This window comes from Octopus bimaculoides, chromosome 3 (assembly GCF_001194135.2).
Source record: "Octopus bimaculoides isolate UCB-OBI-ISO-001 chromosome 3, ASM119413v2, whole genome shotgun sequence".
Taxonomy (NCBI): domain Eukaryota; kingdom Metazoa; phylum Mollusca; class Cephalopoda; order Octopoda; family Octopodidae; genus Octopus; species Octopus bimaculoides.
The window spans coordinates 113,398,658-113,405,206 of NC_068983.1; the positions used below are offsets into that span (position 1 = coordinate 113,398,658).

Here is a 6,549-nt window from a genome sequence, read left to right on the forward strand (position 1 = left end):
AGAGAGACAGAGAGAGAGAGAGAGAGAGAGAGAGAGAGAGAGAGAGAGCCAACGCATTATACGTCGATTATGTCTTGAGGCACTTCATTAAAACAGAAACAGCAGTCTAGAAATATTCCTCACATGACAGCACAACATTTTTCTGAGTATTTATTGTTGGGCAGTTCACTAGTTCGTGTCATGTCGGAGATGCTGAATCGAATCCATAGCTAAACATGTATATGTCTCAAATTCCCCCCACCCACCTCCATTTAAGTTAGTATCCTTCTAACATTTTAACAACTAGACGTTAATATATGTAGCGACTTTATTAATCGTGACGATTTTAAGTTAAATACTTTTGCAAATAGAAAGAGGTTTGACCCTTTCTAATTTTTTCTAAACGCCCAAGTATAGTATAGCAGTAGACACTCACTCCAACTAACGTATGTATTGATGTAATTGGTTCATGTTTCAAGTTAAAGTGAAATATGTGTACTTTTACATTTGATTGCAGTTAGTATTCATGGCAAAATAGGGAGAATAAATTTGTTAACCAAGAAGAAGGTGCCTTATTTTACTTGGTCCTAGAACGATGTCATAACAAGATTTGCATCAGTCTAATGTCTCAGATATATAGCTGAGAGGGGGTGGTAAATTGAAGTATTTATATTTAGCAACATAGGGGAAATGAAAAAAGTCTAAACCCAATTCAAAGCTGATCACTAGTAACTGAACTTTAGTCTACAGTAATTTTTTCTTCTTTGCGATTGCAGGACGATTATTTCTATTGACTGAGCGCAGCTTAGGTGAATGGCTAAAACTATCGATCCCGGATGCCACATTGTGACACCTTGGCATATTCTATTCTATCATTCACCTTCGATTCTACGTTGAACTTGTGAATTTAATTTGGTGGATGAAAACTTTGTGGGAGCTAAGTCTATCACAAGTGTTAAAAATGTGAAAATTGAGAAGCAAAAAGTAAGTCAGTCAAAAAGATAAAATGTAATAAAATTAAATGAAATTGATTATTGAGGAATATGATAATCATATTTAATTGATCTCTCATTAGAAGTCATTCCCAAAGCAACAAGTAACCAGGAATTAAACAAGCTTGAAACAACAACCATTTACTTTGCTGTGAGTTGAAAAAGAAAACGAAAAATATCTCACGTAAAACTGTTCGGGAATTTGTGAAAACTTTAAAAAAGAACAGACCTTTAAAGAACTTATAATGGAAACACGAAGGTAAGCAGTTTCATAAGACAGATGTTTTAGTAAAAAAAAAAAAAGACCTACTAGAAAAGAAATATTTCTTACAGGTGAGACAACGAAAGGAGAAACAAGAAGGTGGGAAAATGTTACACGGAAGTATTAATAGAATAGTGACAATAAATCAGTGATCTGGCAATGAGCGAAGAATTGAAGATTAACTGCCAAAACGAGATCAACAATGATTTTGAATATTGCTTCTACATTTCCATCCATGTCTTTACGCGCAATTTCACTTCCTACATAATGAATTGTAATCTCTTGTGAACGGGACTATTTAATATGTCAATAAGAAACATGCATTCACGACATAGGTCTTCAATAAAGAACGATCTTTTGCTTTGAAATTTGTGAATCCAGATTTCATCGTATCTATCTCATTTTAAGTGCAGAAAAAGAGATTTATAATTTTTGACAATAGATATTTGTCCACACACTTGTTTTGCGAAGTGCTGTTCTAAAAATCTTCTTTTCTGACTCCATTAGTGCTTAATTTCGTAATGCTAGCTCTCAGAATCCGTTGTTTAATTGTTCGTAAAATTACTCTGAAATGATGTTAGGACCTTAAAGTGCAAGTGGTGAAATTGATTGAAGAGCTCCTAACCAGTATCAACGACATTAACATTTGGCTCATTTGCTTCGCAATGCACGCATAAAATCTCAAGACGAATTCTTATCTCTTACAGCTCATTGAAGCATGATTGTTGTTTATTTTCTAAATAAATATTTTCAACTTTAGCTTCTGAATAAATATCGCTGACACTTGAAGGATTATCGACATCGATCTTAGCTACATCATTGCTCATTAAAATTTCTCTCTTTATGAAACTGCGAAGAATTCTTTTAAATGAAGTATTAATGAGTGTCATTAATTCGTGAATTTGAAACCTTCTTCTAGAATCTCTCTACATTGAAGTCGTTTATAAATGCAAAGAAACTAAGGTTGCGAGCGGGCAAAATCTTTAGCAAGCCGGGGAAAATGCTTCGCGGCATTTTGTCCGTCCATTAAGTTCTGAGTTCAAATTCCACCGAAGTAGACGTTGCCTTTCATCCTTTCGGAGGTCGACAAAATAAGCACCAGTTGAGCTCTGGGAGCGATGTAATCGACTTACCTACCCTCTCCAACGAAATTGCTAATCATGTGGCAAATATGTATTCTGCGGAGAATGCAGTATAGTTATTTGTGAGGGGTCAGTATAATACTTCTAATTACTATCGAAGCCTAAAATATTATCTTTAGGTGTAAATCAGATTTAAAATATCAAGGGTATACTCTGGTTGTAACAATTCCAATATGAGTTACTCAAGCCAAAACTACCAAATTCAACTAACAAACACAATTTCTTATTGATTAGTATTAGTAAAAACATTTTAAAGTGTTTATATCTAGCATTCTAAGTATTTTCACAAGATGTATTTCATAAAATGAATATACGTTTTTAACTAATTCATCTTAATTTGGTAGTTCTGAACAAAGTTTCGATGCACATAAGTGAAATCAATGGCCAACAAACACGTATAAATAGAGATTAGAATTTTTTCCAAGTTCATATTGAACACTATAATTCTGGTTACAGTCAGTCATTGGAGGTGACCCCCCTTGTATTTGCATGCTAGACTTATCACCACGACCTGAACCTAGGGTAGTTCCAGCGGAAGGTAATTTACTCTCATCATCCCACTAGATTCTGAAAAGAGCCGTTGATTCTGACGTTTCTCTTCTGCTAAAATGAATAAATTTACAATCTTCGCAAACTGATATTAAAATTCATCTTTATTTACCCTCTGTCACTATTTCAATTTACTTTTATTGCTGATAGCTATCGAAAACTCGTGTACGTCACAACCTCTGTTATCTCTCTTCTAAACCTGAAGAATTGTGTCAATAAGTTCCATCAATATTTCTGATGAAAGCGGAAAGAGGTATGGTGATATGAGTCCATGACCTAGTTTTCGATCCGGTGTGATGTTTTATCATAGTTACATCATTACTACATTTGACAATGCCACTTCGGTGTTACAAGTTTTAATTCTAAACAACATCGACAGCTTTCAAAGTTTATGCCAATGTACGAAAGCATTACTGTATTAAAATGTTGGAGAAATAATTGAATGTACCAACACGGAAGGAGAGATAGCAAAGAAAATAAAGACAACTCCAGGTATTTCTTAGCTACAACAATTGCAATTGATGTGTTTTTATCATGTTGTGTGTTTCTTAAGAGTATGCATTGAAGTTTTGTGTTCAGAAGTTTCAGTTCAAAGAAAATTCCCGGGAAGTAACCATAAGATATTCAATAAGAACATGCTGAATTTAATGAATTCTATCGCATTAACTATTCATCTATCCAGCTATTTATCTATTTTCCTATCTGTTTATCTATCTAGTCATTTAACTACACACACACTCTCTCTCTCACACACACACTCTCTCTCTCACACACACACTCTCTCTCTCACACACATACACATACACACACACACACTCACACACACACACATATATATGAGGTGGTATAAATAAAGTTCCCAAACTACTTATGTTTAATTAGAAATAACTTATTTACATAAGTTTTAAAATCATCTCCTTCGAAATAGTCACCTTGCGCAGCAATACCCAACTCCCAGCGTTTCTACCGCCTTTGGAATCCGGGTTGGAAGTTGTTCTTCAGCTACATATTCATCTTGGCGAAGAGATCGAAGTCCGCAAGGGCTAAATCCGGCCAATACGGTGGGTGTGGAAACGATACCATGTTGCTTTGGGCGAGAAACTCACCAGGAGAGCTCGGTGACAGGGTGCATTGTCGTCGTGAAGAATGCAGTTCTTCGTGCTCCATAAATCCGGTCGTTTTTGCCGAATGTCCTCCCTCAACTGCTTCAAAACATCGCAGTAGAACTCTCAATTGACGGTCTGGCCCTGGCGGACGAATTTCCGATACACAGTACCACATTTCCGGGGGTGACGCCCGTGGCAGGACTTCCAGATCGTTCATCCTCTTCCAGGGACAGTTTTCCGCTTTTGAAGCGCCCGTGCTATTCTAAACATTGCGTACGAACCGTTGCCTCGTCGCCGTAAGCTTGCTGAAGTATGGTCAATGTCACTGTTGCTTCCCAAATCTTACGCAAAAGTTTACGTTGGCTCTTAGTTCCTGTCCATGACAAGATCGCAGACTACAGCATACATGTGATCACAAAAACACAAATTTCACAACTTGCGAAGTAAACACAGCAATGTCATTCGACACACCGCCTCATGAAGGTTACTGCTAGCACTCACTGCACACGCAATCTTGTACTGTTATCTGCTGGCGCGCTACAGAACTAGTCCTGAAACTTTGTGATACCACCTCGTATAAATATATATTGGGTGATCCCCAAAATATTGCGGATATTTTGATACTTCTTTTATATTTCAAAATTAAAAATAACAAAGTTATTTTTAATCTAAAATATACTCTTCTTCATTTTCTACAATGCTCTTCCATCTATCTGGTAGACTTGCAACGCCCCTGTTTCAAAAGCCGCTTGTCCGTGACGAAAATTGCTCCTCCACTACTGTTCTGACCTCGTCTATAGAATTCATAGTTTTTCCGTCCAAATGATTTTAAATATTGCAGAATAAATGATAATCAGATGGGGCAATGTTCCGCGAATATGTTGGGTGGGACGTCGTTTCCCACCTAAACTGCCCCGGCCTTGGGAATGTCATCCTCGCTGTATGTGACCGAGCATTATCCTGATAGAAGAACACCTTTCATCTTCAAACCATAGATGAACTTTTTCCGATGGCACGCAGGTGTCCATCAATGGTTGAATAACCAAATCCAAGCTTCTCTGCTAGTTCCTCAACAGTTACGATGCGATTTTGTCCCATCAGGGTTTGCTCCTTTATTATTTCCATTATAGCTTTTAAAAAATAACTGTTAAAATCGAAGTGCACTCTTCAAAACTCGTATTAAGAATAAGCAAAAGTTAAAATTCCTACCGGCTTTTATAGCAAGTTGATGCAGGTAGTTTATCCGTCTTCTTTTAGTTCACGCAATTGCAAAATCCGCCTTATGTATGGGATGACCCTATATATATATATATATGTGTGTGTGTGTGTGTGTGTGTGTGTGTGTGTATTGCATTCGTACCTACTATACGTTAATATAACAGATAGTGAAATGAGAGTTAACATATTGGTTCAGTGTACCTAGTTATTTCCCTTAATTCAATTTAAAGTTTTAATGAAATTGAAATAAAAGAGGAATTTTATATGAATGCCCAATTCTGCTCATGACAAGAAGGGCAAATAACTTTGACTTTGAATTAATTGAATATTTTCTCATCGTTAAAAGTTAAATTTTCAATATATATCACTCATTACATTATGTACTATAGACTTAAATATTTGTTTTTATATTTGGTTAAATACAGTCAAGTGGCAGAAAACGTATGACCAGGAATTGAATATTTTACAGTGTTTTCTTACATGACTCAATGATCTATGCAGAGGCTACACTAGATCTGAAACGTTTTTCATGGATTTACGTTTTTATTGTAATATTAACTCTCCTTTCAAGAGATGAATATGATTTCTCTAAAGAATATATGTGAAGGCCACAAATTGCCATGTCTGTAAGGTATCAGAGAATTGGAGAAAGGACAAACTTATATCCAATTTCGTGCTTTCTGCAATAAAATGCAACAAATAATGCAAATCAGAAATAAGCTTGCTACTCTAATTAGCAACAAATAGTGTTTTGCTAATTCGAAGGGCACTGTTCAAAACCTACGCAGTCACAGTATATCCTGTAAATAGATGCATCATTAACAAAATCACCAGAAATAGCCTACAACTCAATGTTAAATATTTATTCTTTAGAATATTTCATGTCATAGATTATGGTGTTTTCTTCGCTAAAATCCATTTATCAACTTTTAAAGTGAATAGTTTAGTATCCATACTGGAAACAAATTCCGAGGATTGATAGATTTTGAATAAATCCTGTTATCAGCTGTTATGCATCTCATAGCTGAGAGAACAAAATTCATAGATATAAGAATTTTAACTTACATTTAAAATCTGTACACATAGAACGGAAAAGGAAAAACAATCAAGACCAATAAGAAACACTAATCGCTTTACGTTAATGTCCACAATGGAAATTCTGCAAGATGGTATTGTAAACAAAAAAAAAAAAAGAAAGAAAAAAGAAAGCTCATAACAATACAACTTCTTTAATAAAAATATTAAACTAACCAAATATAATATTTTCATATATACCGCAATATGTCTGCCGATATTTTCTT

General features: G+C 35.3%; 1 long non-coding RNA gene across 2 annotated transcripts in view; it reads left to right on the plus strand.

Annotated features, from left to right (window-relative positions):
- LOC106868458 (uncharacterized) overlaps positions 1-6,431 on the plus strand; it is a 9,477-nt gene extending 3,046 nt beyond the window's left edge. Inside the window, exons 2-5 of one of the 2 annotated variants that reach the window (XR_008263800.1) lie at positions 756-963; positions 1,055-1,230; positions 3,075-3,416; positions 5,674-6,431. This is a non-coding gene — a long non-coding RNA (uncharacterized LOC106868458). Of the gene's footprint in view, positions 1-755; positions 964-1,054; positions 1,610-3,074; positions 3,417-5,673 lie in introns of those variants that run through there. The other variant, XR_001409289.1, reaches the window with a different exon arrangement.
- Positions 6,432-6,549: the final 118 nt, after the last annotated feature.